This window comes from Maniola jurtina, chromosome 3, assembly GCF_905333055.1.
Source record: "Maniola jurtina chromosome 3, ilManJurt1.1, whole genome shotgun sequence".
Taxonomy (NCBI): domain Eukaryota; kingdom Metazoa; phylum Arthropoda; class Insecta; order Lepidoptera; family Nymphalidae; genus Maniola; species Maniola jurtina.
Window position 1 is genome coordinate 15,659,110 of NC_060031.1, and position 18,513 is coordinate 15,677,622.

The 18,513-nt window shown below is 37.2% G+C and overlaps 1 long non-coding RNA gene across 1 annotated transcript; it reads left to right on the forward strand.

The window, feature by feature from the left end:
- The first annotated feature begins 534 nt into the window (after positions 1-534).
- Positions 535-16,181, forward strand: LOC123880783. The gene is made up of 3 exons (XR_006799345.1): positions 535-545; positions 10,612-10,617; positions 16,103-16,181. It is a non-coding gene; the product is annotated as an uncharacterized LOC123880783 (long non-coding RNA).
- The last annotated feature ends 2,332 nt before the right edge of the window (positions 16,182-18,513 follow it).

Below are 18,513 nucleotides of genomic sequence, written 5' to 3' on the forward strand. Positions count from 1 at the left end.
TGTGGTTTTGATTTTTATTAACCCCCGACCCAAAAAGAGGGGTGTTATAAGTTTGACGTGTGTATCTGTGTGTCTGTGTATCTGTGTATCTGTCTGTGGCATTGTAGCTCCTAAACTAATGAACCGATTTTAATTTAGTTTGTTTTTGTTTGAAAGGTGGCTTGATCGAGAGTGTTCTTAGCTATAATCCAAGAAAATCGGTTCAGTCGTTTGAAAGTTATCAGTTCTTTTCTAGTTACTGTAACCTTCACTTGTCGGGGGTGTTATAAATTTTTAATTTACACTTGTCTATGCAGAGTTTGTCTCAAATTACGTATCAGGCAGTCAAAATTTCGGAATTAACAGACTTTGCCTTTTTCATTGGCATTAAAGGCAAGAAAACTATGTCCAGCAGTGGATGTCCAGCAGTTGATAATGATGACGATGATGATTTGCGATCTCTGTCACGAAAAGTGCAGTCTTAACATTTCATTCATGCTCGTATACGCCTAATTTAAAAAGAAATTTCACACTCCAATTACAGAGTCGCAAGCGCAAGAAATCACGTGGACGACAGACATCGCCTGTCACACTCTTTGCATTTACACATTACGAGCATGGGAAACGGCTACGATACGATATTTAAATACTACATTCATAGTTATTAATTTTAAAATTCCTATACTCCTATTGCGCTACAATTTTCTTTCTCTACCCAAAAATATCAAACATTTTATATCCATTCAAATAAACCACAAATGCTTAAGGTAATTGTTGATATTTTTCTATTAATGTGAGAAAATCTTTATGAAGCTTTTAATTAAAAAGGCCGGAACGATTTAGATTTATCAATTAAATAAATAAAATAACTTTTTTCTATAATAATAATAAGGTAGAGGGCTTTTAAAAGTAGTGGAATAATAATAATAGACTTGACTAAGGTATCTAGTCTATTAACATACACAGGTACAACAACTAACTCAGTGATCAACACTTAATAATAGCTGGCGAACTCATTCGAAATATATTTGTAATCTATTGAAGATTTTTTAATAAAAGTTATTTTGATGTTACTCAATGAAGCAGCAATGTAGAACCAACCAATGCCAAATAAGCTTGATGGCAGTCATTTAGGCTGAAATTTATAGAGCGTACTTTGACTTAAGACACTGTAAAAACGAGACAGTGCTATATCGCTGACAAAAATTTGTCTCGTTTAACAGTGTCTTGAATCTATGCAAAGTTCGCTCTTTAATCTCAGCCTAGTGTTGATCACCGAGTTAGTGAATCATTCCGCTGGCACAGGTAGATTGCATATTTCTAGTTTTGTGTCCGTGGTCGTGTCGCATCCGTATCGTCGCGTGTAAAACGCGTCAGCCAATATTGTGCATCGCTAATCCCGCGTGAAGGAAGCTATAAATCACATAATTAAGTGTAAAAACGCAAGCGACGTGTGTCTGTGTGTCGACTGTCGCCCCAGCGCGGCGTCGCCGGTGACGTTCCATGCCTTTAATTATAATGGATTGCGATTTTGGGTTCCGTATACATATTTGAAATTGTGTTAATCCATATTTAATATTATAAATGCGAAAGTGTGTCTGTCTGTCTGTCTGCTACCTTTTCACGGCCCAACAGTTTAACCGATTCTGACGAAATTTGGTACAGAGTTAGCTTATATCCCGTAGACTACCTATAAAACCTATAAAAGGAAAAGGTGACTGACTGAATGACTGACCTATCAACGTACAGCTCAAACTACTGGACAGATCGGGTAAAAATTTAGGATGTAGACAGATTAGATATGACGTAGACATCTGGATTTTTGAAAATTCAACTTCTAAGGGGATGCAACAGGGTTTTGAAATTTGTGAAGTCCACGCGGCTGATTATATATAACAAGTGTAAATTAAAAATTTTCAACACCCCCGACAAATCATTTTCAAATAAATAATTATGTATATTTAGGCAACGTCCATCTAGACAGCTTGACATTTGTCAATTGACACTTGAATATTATGAACCTAAGGGTTATCTAACCTTCTTTTCTACAAGAAAACTAGAAAATAGCTGATAACTTTTAAACGGCTGAACCAATTTTTTTGGATTATAGCTAAGAACACTCTCGATCAAGCCACCTTTCAAACAAAAAAAAGTAAATTAAAATCGGTTCATTCGTTTAGGCGCTACGATGCCACAGACAGATACACAGATACACAGATACACAGACACACAGATACACACGTCAAACTTATAACACCCCTCTTTTTGGGTCGGGGGTTAAAAAGGAATAGGTGGCTGACTATCCTATCAACGTGCAGCTCGAATTACTGGACGGCTCAGGCTGAAATTTGGCATGCAGATAGCTATTATGACATAGAAACCCGCTAATAAAGGATTTTTGAAAATTCAACCTCTTAGGGGGTAAAGTAACCCACAGGCGATAGAAGTGAAAACCTTAGAAAACGTCCAGAGAGAATTAATGACCAATCATCCAGTAAAGATAATTTTCCTTAAAGACAACCCGTATAGCTCAGTCCCTGTTCGGCTAACAACATAGCCGTGTTTATGTAGTCAATAAATCCACCGCCATTAGGTTCGAGTCCCCGGCCGGAAAGCATGCGTCTTGTTGATTTGTGACGAGTGCAGATGGATTAAGAAATGGTGGGGAAAACGTGAACGGGCACCGGGATTTTTGATTTGTGGCCTCATTTTTATGACGCGTAAAGATTCTGAATTATTGTGATTTTTTTTGCGAAAGAATAATAATGGTACTGTCTTACGAAATTTGAGGTATGCTGTGGGTATGTTAGATAGAGGTCCCAGATTAGATCCATTTTTCCTAGAGTCTAGACTATCGGCCGAAATTAATGATCAATCCTATCTGTAATCTGTCGATAGGTTACTTAGCAATATAGTAGTTTTTCAAAAATTTGATGGTCTTTTATGACAAAATATAAATCCTTAGCTAGTCTTCTAAATACGAAAGGAAAAGAATGACTTAATGACTGGTCTATCAACGCACAGCTCAATCTACTGGACGGATTAGGCTGAAAGACATGCATATTACTATTATGAGGTAGACATTCACTAAGAAAGGATTTTTGAAAATTCAACCTCTTAGGGGGTAAACTAGGGGTTCGAAATTTGTGTAGCTAGTAACTAGTAGTAGCGGACGAAGTCGCGGGCATAAGTAAAGAAATAATGTAACACAGAAGCTTAAGCCACTTTCAAAATGTTCAAACATCGGCTTGTATCACAGCAAGCTGTCAACATGGCGGTGTTCTCAGGCCGTAAAGAGGCTATTTGCCTTCACTTTTTGTTCTAGCGTATTAAGATAGGGAATGATAACTTGATAAGTCGGCGGAGTTGAAGGGGCGGAACTTTTTGTGCCATCCATTTGCTTATGGCTTTATAAAGCAGGTCTGTTGACTGTCTTTTAGAGTACACCACGTATTTATTATTAGCATTTACTGACATGCCATGTTACAACTTCTGAGACTGGAGTGAACTACAGGGAGGAAATTCTTGATTTCCTCGGTTTTATCCCATTTTGATCCTCAATCGACGATAATATGTCAAATATGTTGAAATCAAAGAAAAATAGTGCTACTTTAGGGCTAACTGCATCAAATGTCATTTCCAACATTTTGTTTCGTAAATATAGTAAGTAACACCCCCGACAAGGTTACAGTAACTAGAAAAGAGCTGATAACTTTCAAACGGCTGAACCGATTTTCTTGGATTATAGCTAAGAACACTCTCGATCAAGCCACCTTTCAAACGAAAAAATCTAAATTAAAATCGGTTCATTACTTTAGGAGCTACGATGCCACAGACAGATACACTGATACACAGATACACACGTCAAACTTATAACACCCCTCTTTTTAGGTCGGGGGTTACAAATTCGTATAATATTGCAAACAGTAGGTATACAGTATACTAGCTTATTATCATAAAATCCAAGTTCTGCAACATTTAAAAATGAGTTTAACTTAAATGAAGCGACGATTTAAATTAACTTCAAACTTCAAAGTGCAAGTAATATTGTCTCGCCTAATGGGAAATCGAAAGGAAATAAAAAACATCCCTCGAGGTAAACCCATGCCATCCATATACCTAATAATAATATTGAAAATGCAAAAGTCTGTCTTGTCTGTCTGTCTGTTACCTTTGACGGCTAAATCGCTGAACTGTTCATACACTCAGTAATAAGAATACTTCAATGTTTGTTTGTTTGTTTGTTTGTTTATTGGTTTGTCTCTCAATCACATCCCAACTGAGCAACGGTTGAACGGATCGACGCTCGGAACGGTTGCATGAGTAAGTAGTTAATTAAAGTTGAGAGTGACATAGGCTACTTTTGAACCCGGAAAACCGTAGAGTTCTCACGGGATTTTTAAAAACCTTAATCCACGCGGACAAAGTCACAAGCATCATCTAGTCACACTATCACATCACACTAATATTATAAAGGCGAAAGTTTGTATGTGTGTGTGTGTGTGTATGTTTGTTACTCCTTCACGCAAAAACTACTGGACGGATTTGGTTGAAATTCGGAATGGAGATAGATAATATCCTGAATTAGCACATAGGCTACTTTTTATCCCGGGACTTTTTACTTTTTACTTTTATCCACGGGATTTCGAAAAACCTAAATCCACGCGGACGAAGTCGCGGGCGTCAGCTAGTAAACTATAATTCATTAAACTTCTTAGCCAGACTTAAAGGGTTCTCACCCCTACAAAACATTTCTTTCGCGAGAGGAATTATTTGATTCACCCTTGAATCACCCCGGCTTGAATGATTCCGGAGTTTTTCTTAGAGCATGCTTAAGAGGCTATAAATTTGCAGTGTTTGTTTTTATAGGTATGTGCCTTCGGTTATTTACTGCTTTTTTGTTCGTAATGTACTTTCTTTATTACGGACTTCCGGAGCGTGAAGTTCGATTTATTTCTGCCATATTGTTTTTGTTAAGGAAGATTATGTTTGTTTGTTAAATAAATGGAAATTAGAATTGTCATTACTTTTTATCATGTTACTAGCTGACGCCCGCGACTTCGTCCGCAAGAATTTAGGTTTTTCAAAATCCCGTGGGAACTCTCTGATTTTCCGGGATAAAAAGTAGCCTATGTGCTAATCCAGGATATTATCTATCTCCATTCTAAATTTCAGCCAAATCCGTCCAGTAGTTTTTACGTGAAGGAGTAACAAACATACACACACACACACACACACACACACACACATACAAACAAACTTTCGCCTTTATAATATTATAGTGTGAAATACGAGAGTGTGTTTGTTAGTTTTCTTTCAATTACGGTGCAACTGTATAATAAATTCACGTAATTTTTTGAATGGATTAACAAGGTACCTACTTTTATCTAGAAAAAAACTTCGACTTTGCCGATAAGGTGACTAGCCACGGCTAAAACCTCCTACCAGACCATATTATCTGAATCAGTTTAGAAATTACTAGCAACCACCCACGGCTATGCTCCCGTGGAAATTTTAAAAAATCAAGCCTTGCGCAAAATTTCAGCTTTCTAAGTTTCTAAGTCCAAGGGCTTGGGCTGGGAACTATTCAGTGAGTCAAGACTTTTCTGTTTATATATTTAGATAAATTTCCAAATCCTGGGGATCGAACCTAGAACCTCCTGCTTATAAGGCCACAGCGCGCACCACTGCACAAAAAGATCGTCAAAGAATTCGAGGACTTCGACTGTGATGGCGTTTGCTGGCGCGCGTGCTGTGCTTGTTTGGAGTGTTTTTTTTTGTTAAGAGTGGCTGGTTTTTGTGTTAGTTGGTGTTTTTTGGTGGTGAAACTGACTGGGAAGCGCTCTAAAGGGGCGCCGCGCGTATGTCGGCGGGCGCCGGCGCAGACGGAGTCCATACTTGTATAAATTCAATAACTTGAAAATATCACAAACTTGACATTGGCTAATCAGAGTAAAGCCAGATTTAAAGAAAAAAAAAAAAAGAATTCGAACAAAGTAAAACTTAAACTTCTATTCAATAAGTCAATCTCAATCTAATTATGCGCGCTGCTTTTATCACCAAATTAAAAGAGCATCAGGGCATTATTAAAGCGCGCTCTGCAGAAAAAGGCGAAGAAACAAACCCCAATAATTATTCATTGTGTTTTTAACAGGCGCGCCAGAAGCCCGCGAAAATTGTAAGAGGCCACTACGCGGCGGCGCGCGCCTTCGCTATGTCGTAAAAATTGTTCTCTCGAGGGTGTGGAGACTTCCGTAATGCTAAAAATATTTTAAAATAATATTTTTTAAAGTAATCTAATATTAGTGTGATCTCTGATCAGTTTAAGATTATCAAGGCGAAAGTTTGTGTGTATCTGTGTGTGTGTGTGTGTGTGTGTGTGTGTGTGTGTGTGTGTATGTTTTTACTCCTTCACGCAAAAATTACTAGACAGATTTGACTGAAACGGAATGGAGATAGATAATATCCTGGATTAGCACATAGGCTACTTTTTATCCCGGAAAATCAAAGATTTCCCACGGAATTGTCAAAAAACCTAAAACCACGCGGGCGAAGTCGCGGGGATCGGCTAGTTAACAATAATTTCTGCCTCTATCCGCACGCGGTTTCCAACTTTGGCAGCAAAGCTCGCTAGGTTTTATCTCAGAATTATCCTTTCCTGTTCTGTTTGTATTAAGGCTATCGTTGTCAACGATCCCCCGTCGATTTCCTACGTATGATATTATTGTTCTTATCTCTATCTGCCCTGGTTCGTGCATTCTCGGTTCCTAGATCGGTACATTTGTGATAACCAAATTTCAAATTGCTGTGATTGGCTGAATTTACCATGTTCTTGCTGCGACAGTGAGTTTGAGCCACTAGCGGAACAATGTTAGCCGGTCAGATATGATTGCAATTAGTCAACCTGTTTGACGTCCGTGTTCTGTTTTCGATTACAAAAAAGAAAAAATTGTTGTTGCAATCATCAATTTTAGCAAATAGTGAAAGAGAGTCGGCCAATCAGAGGTCACAACTACCGTCACACTTTCTGTCACACTATGGCAGTAGGCATACCGAGTAATGAAAACAATTTTTCATTCTGTCTAGGTCGAAGTAGGGTTGCCACCTGGCTCTTTTTGATTTACAGGCTACCACCATCAAAAATACGGGGTTTAGATTTGAAGAAATTTGAAAATTTGAAGTATTTGAAGAAATAGGCGGTGGTTCTCTCTGAAATGCATGGAAAGCCTATTCAGATATTTCAGTTTATTTGTAAGTTTTGTATTTTTTCTCTGTATGTTGCCGTGTCTTGATTGGTGAACTGTGTTTGCAATGTGGTTTTAAATAAAAGATATATTTATTTAAATAGCTTTTAAAAACTCTTAGTGTTGTAAAGCAAAATGTTATACATTTCATGCATACAATATTTTCATTTCAACTTAAAATTACATTTAATTTGTAATTCCACCTTCACAGTATCAATACTATGGCCGTAGCCAGGAATCGATTGCGGGAGAGGTTTTATTAGGGCCAGAACTGAATCCTGTCATGAGGAAAAAAACATTCGCTCAACTTTATGGGCTAATTACCTGGTTAGTGGAATTTCGTCTTTCAATTTGACAGTGAGATAAAATACAACAATAAAAAAGCGCGAGCGCAGTGATCGTAAGTGTTTTTGGTTCAATACAGAAAAAATTAAAGTGAAAGGGAAAAGAGTGTAGCCATAGCAAGATTTTATTTTTAAAGCTTCCTATCCATACTAATATTACGAATACGACAGTATATCTATTTGCCTATCTATTTGTTACCCTTTCACGGCCCATCTTCTTTACCAAAATTTTGGTACTTACTATTCAGAGGTAACTTGCATCCCAGACATTTTTTTTAGGCGGCTTTTTAGCCCGGAAAATCCCCCACGGAATTTTTAAAAATCTAAATTCATGCAAACGAAATTGCGGGGTTTACACCAAGTAATAGAAATTCAAAGCGCGAGTGAAGTGAGCGCGAAATGTTTGATATATTTCCAAAAAAAATTGGTAAGCAAATGCAAGAAATAGTGTAAGTATTATTTTAGGCTTAGGTTTTTGACGGCTTCTCAGGCGCAGTCGCCATTTCAAAATTTCTGGTCTGGTGGGAGGCTTCGGTCATGGCTAGTTATATGGTTAGTATGGCCCTAACGGCCAAGAAGACTGCATCATCACTTACCACTAGAAAAGATTAAAGTCACGGGCTAACTTGTATAAAAAAAGGCTTACATCCTCAAACCAAGCCCCGCCGCCTTGGCTACGACCATGATCAATATCGAGTGGGTTTCGGCTACGCATTGCCGCAAAAGGAAAATATTCTTTCTACTGGACATAACGTCAGTGTTTTATTTCACCAGCCAGCTCCTGCTGAATTTGTAAAAAACCGGCCAAGTGCGAGTCAGACCCACGCACCGAGGGTTCCGTATTCGGGTATTTTTTCCGACATTTTACTCGAGAAATCAAAAACTGTTATGCATTAAAAAAATATGCATAAAAATAAATAAAAATCTGTTTTAGAATGAACAGGTAAAGCCCTTTCATATGATAACCCACTTGATATATGTAGTTATCTTACTTTGAAAATTGAAAATACTAATATTTGTTCATGAACACATGACAGACGGATAGAAGGATAGATGGACAGACGGACAGACGGAAAGACTGACAGAATGACAGACAACGAAGTGATCCTATAAGAGTTCTTTTTTGCTTTTGAGTTACGGAACCCTAAAAATATTTAGTTTTATTTGCCCCGTATTTTATTTTCATAATTACAGGTTTCTGTATCCTGAAATACGGGGTAACCAGTAAAATACGGGGCCTCTGGCAACCCTATTCGGAAAACACTGTCACATTCAAGTTAATGTCAAATATTTTGTTTTCAATTACAGAAAGCTGCATCAATCATTATTACAATATTTTCTTTGTTGTGATTGGCTGAATTTTTGAGTTTCAGCCAATAAACAGACTGTTTGCCAATTAAACGTCATAACAATATAAATGCCAGAAAGTTTAACCAAATAAAACAAACTTAATGAGAACCTAGTGAGAATGCAAACGGCACACAATTTATAATACATATTATGTTAGTCGTATATAATAGATATTATAGTAGTCGTTCACTTTGGTAATAGTCAGATTGTCATCAGTAAAATTGATATTGGTTGATGTATCGTAAATTATTGTTTCGGTGACAAATATTTTTAATATCTATTTATCTTTGAACAGAATGGAATAGAATGAAATGGAATGGAATACAATGATAAATTTTTATTCCTGTAAACTTTTAGGTAAACTTCAAAGTGTTTTTGGATGGTCAGAAAAATTTACCACTGGTTCGGAATGCCGTTCCTACGTTTTCTAGGGTTTCGTACCTCAAAATGAAAAACGGAACTCTTATAGGATCACTTTGCTGTCTATCTCTCTGTCTGTCGTGTGTGTCAAGAAAACCTCTAGGGTACTTCCCGTTGACTCAAAACCATGAAATTTGGCAGGTAACCTAACTGCGTAATTTTGGGTAGTTTTTTTAATCGATAAAGAAAGTTTGCGACATTGTTCAATAAAAAATTTGGATTCCAACTCCTCAATCCTGATGTTGCAGGGGACCTGACTACTAAAGCTAATGGGATTTAAAAAGTGTCGATTATTAATTGATATTGAAGGTATCTATACCAAGTAAACACTTTGTCGTTGACCTCAACCCTGACGCTGTAAGAAATTGCATTCCTAAATCCTGGTGATCCCTCGGGATTTGAAAAGGATCATCCGTTTAAATATTCTTACGTGATACAGAAACAAGTTGCATCCCGGGGACGGGCTATTACGGAGAGACAACTTTTGTTCTGGGAAATGAAAGGATCGGGATTTTTAAAAACCTAAATCCACGCGAGCGAAGTTGCGGGCATTAGCTAGTTGTAAATATATTTAGAAGCTACTATAAGATAATAGATAAGGTACTTATTTCCTTATATTTTTATTGTATGGCAGCGCGCGGTTTTAAATTATAAATTGCACGTCCTGTCCTTTTCTGTAATACATTTTTTTCTCAATATCTACCGCTTTATCTCATAGCAAGAGTCCGTAAGACATAATACTGTGAAAATAGGCAAAATATACAATTTTTGCAGTTTCCACGTCAGTACCTGTCGAATTTTTCTAACAGTGTAAGCAGCAGAGCTGAGTTTACCATCTAGTGTTGATATGTGGGTGTTCCATAGAAGCTTTGCATCTAACATTATACCGAGAAACACGGGGTTCTCCTTTATTTTCAACATATGATTATTTATCAATGAATTTATGTCATTTAAGGTCCTGGTATTGGGCAGTGTGAATTCAACACACTTAGATTTCTTTGCATTTGGAAGTAAATTGTTAGCAATAAATCAGAGAGTGACCTGTGATATGGCATTACATATAGTATACATTGTCAAAAATTATAATATTAAAGCTGTACGTATTGCGTGAGGAATAGGTTGCAAGAGAGTTGCAACTTGCAGGGTTTGATGCATGCGCTATTGCCAGCAAACATGAGACATATTTTTATCTACAGGCAACGTCTGAGTAGGTAACGCATACGTCTAACGCAAGTTGAAATGTACCAGTGTATTTAGTTAGACCTATCGACAAGTTTGGAGTTGGGTGCAGTCTAAATGTGGCCCGTGTGTTTAGACTGTCAGTTTCTGTCAGTTTCACGTGTCGTCCCCCGCACTTCACCACCCCGCTTGCACAAATCGAGACAGCACGAAATTTTCAAGATTTCTGGGTGTAATTTCTGGTTTTCGTAGTTCCCACATAATTATAACAATATAAAATATATAACGATAATTTTTTTACTACATAATATTCATTAAATTTTCTAGGTCTGTGGTTTTGCCAAATTTCATTAAATTGCTTCGTTGTCTAGAAAAACGAGCACAAAGTTGGGCCTTTTTTTAAAGAAAAATACAAATCTTTGAGCCCCTGTAATTTTAAAACTACATATTTTTAGAAAAATCTAAAACACCACAGACACAGATATTAGTTTCTAGACTATGTCTGCAAAATTTCATGGACTTTGGTTGCTTAATATTCAAATGAAATGGGAACTACGATTGTATGGAGTAAGTGACGGAGAGAGCCCTGTTAAGGTGTTGATGTTTCCACTTTGCTCTGGTCGTTTGTGGCATAGTTCAGTGCAGTATTTTAAATCTTGAAAGTCTTGATAGATTATTCCTATTCCATCAATGCTTATTGCATCCGAGAAATCCGAATAAGAGTTTCCTAGATCTGAATCTGATCTGACGTTGGGGTCCCAAGGTGCTAAAATGACGATGACGATTACGAATGACGATCTCGCACCAAAAAATGCAGCGTTGGCAGATGTTCTAGGTACGTAGGTGGTAGGTAGGTAGGTGGGCAGACGACATAGAACGAGTCGCAGGAAGCCGCTGGATTGGGCGCCTATCAGAATTACCTTTTGGCTGAAAGATATTCACGTTGGATGACATGAGAGCAAAGTATCTTGCAAGCCGAAAGACAATTCAGCTAGATGACATAAAAGCAGATTACCCAGTCAGCAGAGAGTCAACTTAGCTGAACGACATTTCAGACGTCACAAGACCGTAGCCTACGTCCATAGCGGACGAGTATCGTTTGACCAGGATGATGATGCAACATTGAAAATCCTTCTTTCCCAACCAAGTAGATATTATTCTTCTTCTTCTTCTTCTCTCTGGGCTGGTTTCCGCACTTAAACGTTTCCGTCTTATGTGCGTGCGTTGCCCCTCCCCGCCGAAGTGTAGATATTATTATTTTGTAAGCCAATATAATGAAGACGTCTCCACAGCTCCCATGTCCGACATCCGAGCGCAACCATCTTCTGACTTGTTAATGCTGGCAGCCTACTATCTTAGCATATTGCAAGCTTCTAAATAACACCATTATTCCCACCCCGTCCAAATATAGAAACGTTATCAGGGAAAATATTTGAAGGAGCAAATTGAATTTATTATTTAGGTCCAATCAACGGGCGCCCCGCCGTGTGCATATTCATGAATTGCCAATTGACGAAGGAGATTCTTTTGGATGGGAAACGATAGTTTTGGGACGTTAGCGTAACGGGTATGGGATTACGAATACGCATATGAGCATCGGGTTGGGTTGTTTGTGACACCTGCTGGTCGATTGTTGTGATTGGCTGAATATATGGTATTCTTGTTGCAACAATGCATTGTAGCCAATTGTGAACAAGCGTTAGCCAATCAGTGGTTGCGATAACGTAGCTGTCATTCTAACGCAATCGAGCCGCTGAATAACTTTCAAACGACTGAACTGATTTTCTTGGATTATAGCTAAGAACACTCTCAATCAAGCCACCTTCCAAACAAAAAAAATTAAATTTAAATCGGTTCATTAATTTAGGAGCTACGATGCCACAGACAGATACACAGACATATGTCAAACTTATAACAGCCTTCTTTTTGGGTCGGGGGTTAAAAAAGTGTTATTTCTTTTACGATGGAACGGAACCCTTCGTGTGCGAGGCCGACTCGCACTTGATTGCCTTTTTATAGTACCTGTAGACAAAGATACTCGTAGATTGTAGAATGATTTATTTTATTTTATGATCCAAATCACAGAATGCTTAATATTTAATAGAACAGGTAGCTGTCTGTACCTACCTGTCCAAACATTTACTTAACTTTACGAAATCAGCTGTCTTTTGTAATAAATCGTTATCAGGCATATTATATTATATTTATTATATTTTTCATTACACAGCTAATACATCTGCGTGATTTATAACACGATCCAGTAAACTTGTCGATTTATAGCTCAGCGTGGGGTCTCCACGCACTGTCTTGTGTACGACTAATAAATCAACTAAGTTGGTGATAACTTCGTCTAAAGCAATATTAATAGGAGACGAAAGCTATTTAGAAGCGTTATGTTTATTAAGAACTGATACTTTTTGCACGCATTATTTGTATTTTTTTATCTCGTAAGGTGACAAACGGACTACGGTTTGTCTGGTAGGAGGCTACGGCCTTGGCTAGTTATCATTGCACCCTACCGGCAAAGCCTTGCTATGCAATTTATTTTTCCGGGTAGAGATTAGAGAAACCGATAGGGGTTTAATAAAACTGCGATAGATTCATCAGCACCATAATCTTAACCAAAAGGCACCTCCTCTTAGAAAGAGAAGGGTTTAGGCCATAATCTACCACGTTGGCCAATGCGGATTGGCAAAGCTTTGAGAACATTATGAATACTCTAAGGACTGCAGGTTTCCTCACGATGTTTTCATTCACCGTCAAAGCATACATATTCAATTGCTTGAATAAAATAGAATAGATTTTTATTCAAATAAACTTTTACAAGTGCTTTTCAATCGTCAAACAATCTACCAGCTAAAAAACAGCCTTCAGTGCGTAAGTGCCCTACAAACTCGCTTCGCCATGTGACGTGTTGGTCGACTTTCAATTATTTGATCCAATTTACCTACTTGTCGAACGGTAACGGGTTCAGGCTGAATTATGTGGCCACTAGGCCTCGGGTGATGGGCATTGGTGTTTTATTGGCTTTACATTGGTATTGGTTTAATTTAGTCTTGATCGGATAATGTAAACCCAACTATTGCATTTAGGGTCAGTTGCATAACAACCGGTTAACATTAAATTAAGCGTCAATAAAAATAAAATGAAGCTGTGATAGCCTAGTGGTTAGAACGTCCGCCTCCTAATCGGAGGTCGGGGGTTCGATCCCGCGACGCACCACTAACTTTTCAGTTATGTGCGTTTTAAGCAATTAAATATCACTTGCTTTAACGGTGAAGGAAAACATCGTGAGGAAACCTGCATGCTTGAGAGTTCTCCATGTTCTCAAAGGTGTGTGAAGTCTGCCAATCCGCATTGGGCCAGCGTGGCAGACTATGGCCTAAACCCTTCTCATTCTGAGAGGAGACCCGTACTCAGTAGTGGGGCGGAAATGGGTTGATCATGATGAAAAATGAAATGGACAGCCAGCGCTCAGTGGCGTGTATATGGTTTGCAGCCGGGTAGGCTTAGATACGTAGGAACTAGGAAATAGGTCTTAACTCTTAATGTAAAATAACCGTAACTCACTGATGACAGTATTTGTTCTGTGGTTCATCTATTGGAACTAAAGTAAGCAGTACTTTTATACCTCTGCGACCTGCACGCCACTGCCATCGCTATGTAGTTATAGGTAAACGTCCTACGTCTTTTTAACCCCCGACCCAAAAAGAGAGGTGTTATAAGTTTGACGTGTGTATCTGTGTGTCTGTGTATCTGTGTATCTGTCTGTGGCATTGTAGCTCCTAAACTAATGAACCGATTTTAATTTAGTTTTTTTTTTGTTTGAAAGGTAGCTTGATCGAGAGTGTTCTTAGCTATAATCCAAGAAAATCGGTTCAGCCGTTTAAAAGTTATCAGCTCTTTTCTAGTTACTGTAACCTTCACTTGTCGGGGGTGTTATAAATTTTTAATTTACACTTGGACAGACATATTGTGTCAGGGTTTGTTAACTTTGGACCATGATTGGTGCTTTGGACCAAAATTTTACTTTTAACCATTATACAGGTATGCGTGCTGACTTTTGCAACGCGTTTTGCTTATTTTCGTGGTCATAGGATACATCTAGGATATAGCATTATTTTAATTTTTAAACAGAGCAAATATGAGTATCTTGCTGGTCCATCTCGGCAACGCGGACCTTCCAAACCAGTGTACGATTAATTTAATTGAATATAATTTATTGATTTTGTAGAAACACATAGTACAATACTTAATAAGACAGGCAATACATTTATAAAACATTCAAACCTTAACTGTGTCCAATGAACTTTTGACTTAACTAGTGTAAATAAAAAATTTATAACACCCCCGACAAGTGAAGGTTACAGTAAGTAGAAAAGAGCTGATAACTTTCAAACGGCTAAACTGATTTTCTTGGATTATATCTAAGAACACTCTCGATCACGCCACCTTTCAAACAAAAAACAACTAAATTAAAATCGGTTAATTAATTTAGGAGCTACGATGCCACAGACAGATACACAGATACACACGTCAAACTTAAAACCCCCTTCTATTTAGGTCGGGGGTTAAAAACACTTGTAAAAGTTTATTTGAATAAAAACTTCTCTATTCTATTCCTAACTTTAGTATTGATTCCAGTTAATTAATAACTGTTTGTTTGAGAATTCTGATACTTTCTACTCTTACTGTGTTCCTTTCTTACCAACCAGTAAGATTTCCAGTTTTAAGTTTAAGTAACGTCCTAACGACAGCTTTTATCAACAAATCATTCCACATAGAGCACTGCAACCGCATTTCTTAGCGAAACTGTAAACTTCATAAATCTGTACCAACATATTTCACTCTTAACTTGAAACGTCGCAGATCAAAAGTCTCGAGTTGCAGTCAAACCCTAAAAAAAGGGCACAACAGGAAACGACCACAATAAATCAATAACTAGACAATATAAAACATTCGACACTAAACAAAAAAAGAAAAAAAATGTGTGTATAGCTGCAAATTCGCAAAAAGAATTACAAGCAATAACATGCAGTAGTGATGCTTTACAAAGAAATGACGTTTACATTTCAAAGTATTTTGACATTTAATGCGAGGTAATAAAGTCGTTATTAGGTGTAAAGGTAAGTTTGGCAGTGACTTAGTCCCTATCGGCCGTCAACCTGATTAATGTTGCTAGTAAATCAGCGAATTACGACAATGCGAGAAATGACGAGTCGCGACCAAATCACTAGCTGTACTCCGGTTGGATTAAGTTACAAGAGAAAACAGAGTTAAGAGTATAAACAGTAGGTACTCATTAAAAAAATAAAAAAATATTGGATGAACAGATTTTTCCTTTTCTCTTTCTGGGCTCATTTTCTCACAAAGGGCGTAGGCAGCAGATATATCAAAAATCAGGAAGTAGCTTTTTGTTACATGAAATTAAATAGCTACAGATTTTTAATCCCCGATTGAACGTTATTTTTATTAAATTCGAATTCTTAAGCTCTATCATATTATTATGGTGTTTTAATCGGACTACAAATTGAAAATACCTAATGCAGATTTTTTATAGCGAGCATTAATTAATCGCTGGGTTAGTAACTGAGGGAGAGGGCTGGCTATCCTTAACACAGATATAAAAATCTAGCTAGGATAGCCAGTCCTTGATCTTGCAACACTCAAAATTGTCTTAATTGTCTTAATTATTTAGCTTAACATAAAAATTTCAAGTAGGTAAGTCTAAATTTTTTAACTAGGTTTTTTGAAATATCATCACGTTGGAGGAAAAATAGAGGACACCTCTGTTCTTCCTTGGACATGATGATCGGAATCTTTTGATAGCTGACATGACTTGATTTTCTTTTTCATTGCCTGAGCACGTTAGACGAAAATGCTTTGTTTTTAAAGAGATTGAAAAACGCTCGTCGCTTATGAATTAAACACCGTTGCACATATCGAATTATTGAGTAAACACGTAGCGTAATCGCTATCGTTTCATTCGGAATGCATTTTGCTAAGGGTCCTAAGAAATATTGCATTAAATAAATCTTACAGTAACTGTTGATTGCTAGTCATAATGTAACAAAAAAAATTCGTTATTGTGTAAGTTATAGGTAGGTAGGTACACTATTTTTAGTGATAGCCATAGTGGGTTGTGGTGATAGCCTATTGGTTACATCAGCCTTCTATTTGAGCCTTCTAGGAGGCTTCGGCCGTGGCTAGTTACCACCCTACCGGCAAAGCGGTGCCGTCAAGCGAAAAAAAATGGGGTTAAGGATTCGATCCCGGGCACGCACCTCTAACTTTTCGGATTTATGTGCGATTTATGACGTAGACATCCACTAAGAAAGGATTTTTGAAATTCAATCCCTAAGAGGGTAAAATAGGGGTTTGAAAGTTGTGAAATCCACGCGAACGAAGTCGCGGGCCTAAGCTAGTTTCTAATAAATAACAGTCAAATTGTTATTTATCCAAGAACTGAACAAGTGTAAATTTTATAGCACCCCCGACAAGTGAAGGTAACTAGAAAAGAGCTGATAACTTTCAAACGGCTGACTGAACCGATTTTCTTGGATTATAGCTAAGAACACTCTCGATCAAGACACCTTTCAAACAAAAAAAACTAAATTAAAATCGGTTCATTAGTTTAGGAGCTACGGTATCACGGACACAGATACACAGATCCACACGTCAAACTTATAACACCCCTCTTTTTGGGTCGGGGGTTAAAAATGAACCCAGGACTGTAACCTCAGTGCCAAAAACGGAAGACTGGGGTATTTGTCATGTTAAGTGTGAAAAATTGAGGCGCAAATACGTTTTGTATGGTGCGCAATTAATTTTCGAAAATTTTATTTAGCAGCTGTCTCTTTTGAAAAAATTTATGGAGATGATTTTATGAGATAAGCTTGATATACTTGGTACAAATAATGAGAATTGAAAATGTGTTTTGGTTTTGTATTAAAAAAACCCCTTTCACCAGTTGCAAAAGTCCAATTCTCAAAAAAATATCTTTCATAATACTAAACAGTTGAAAATGTGCCTATTGGTCATTAATAAAACATTACTCGTTTAGTAATGTTTTATCCAAATATTAAATTCAACGTAGGTGGTATCTACCTACTATTACTAAGTACATATTGAAAAATTAATAAGCAAAAAAAACCATTTTTCCAAAAAAATTACATGGGCACAAAAGGTACTTACCTACCATAGAAGAAAAAACTGACTTAGGTACTGATATAAAATTAATGTAGGTATAACTCAAACTTTTTGCATAGAGATTTTCTATGGAGAGTAGAAGTAGACCCCAAATAAAGCATTTTCAGCACCCGAGTTAAGCCGGGTGGTTCAACTAATATTAAAAACATTAAAAAGGTAATTTTTAACACTGTCCCTTACATTGTTGTATTCATGGTGATTTTTTAAAAGCCAATATAATTTAAGCAATAAATCATAACATATTGTAGCTCGTTAAAACATAATGTGCCCGAAAGAAAAATCATACTCATATGCATAAAAAACTGTCTTTGGAAAGCCAAGTGAAGTGAACATTGAAATATTGTGTCAGCCAAAGATATTTAAAATTTAAAATAACAATAGAGGGTAAAGCGATATAGTTGACATGTTGTTTGAAAGGGACATTTAGCTACTTTTCACTTCACCTAAATGTATAAATTCGTTTGTTGTAATGTTTTTCGAAGTATGTGCCCCATTGCCACTTCAGCTTCGCGACCTGTTGAGCTATTCGTTTACTCTGATTTTCCTAATTTCTGATTTGATCACTAAGCATAGCTCTCTCCATTGTCGCTGAGTGAATAAGCTTTCTTAAGAAGTCCATAGTTAGCGACCATGTCTCGGATCCATATACATAGGCTGCACTAAAAGTATCGGGAATGGAATATTTCCACTGTCCCTGTCATATTAAAATCTTTTTAATTGAAAACTCCTTGGTTTTAAAAATCGAATACCATTTATTTATTTAAAAAAAGATTCTCGGTCTTTTCACA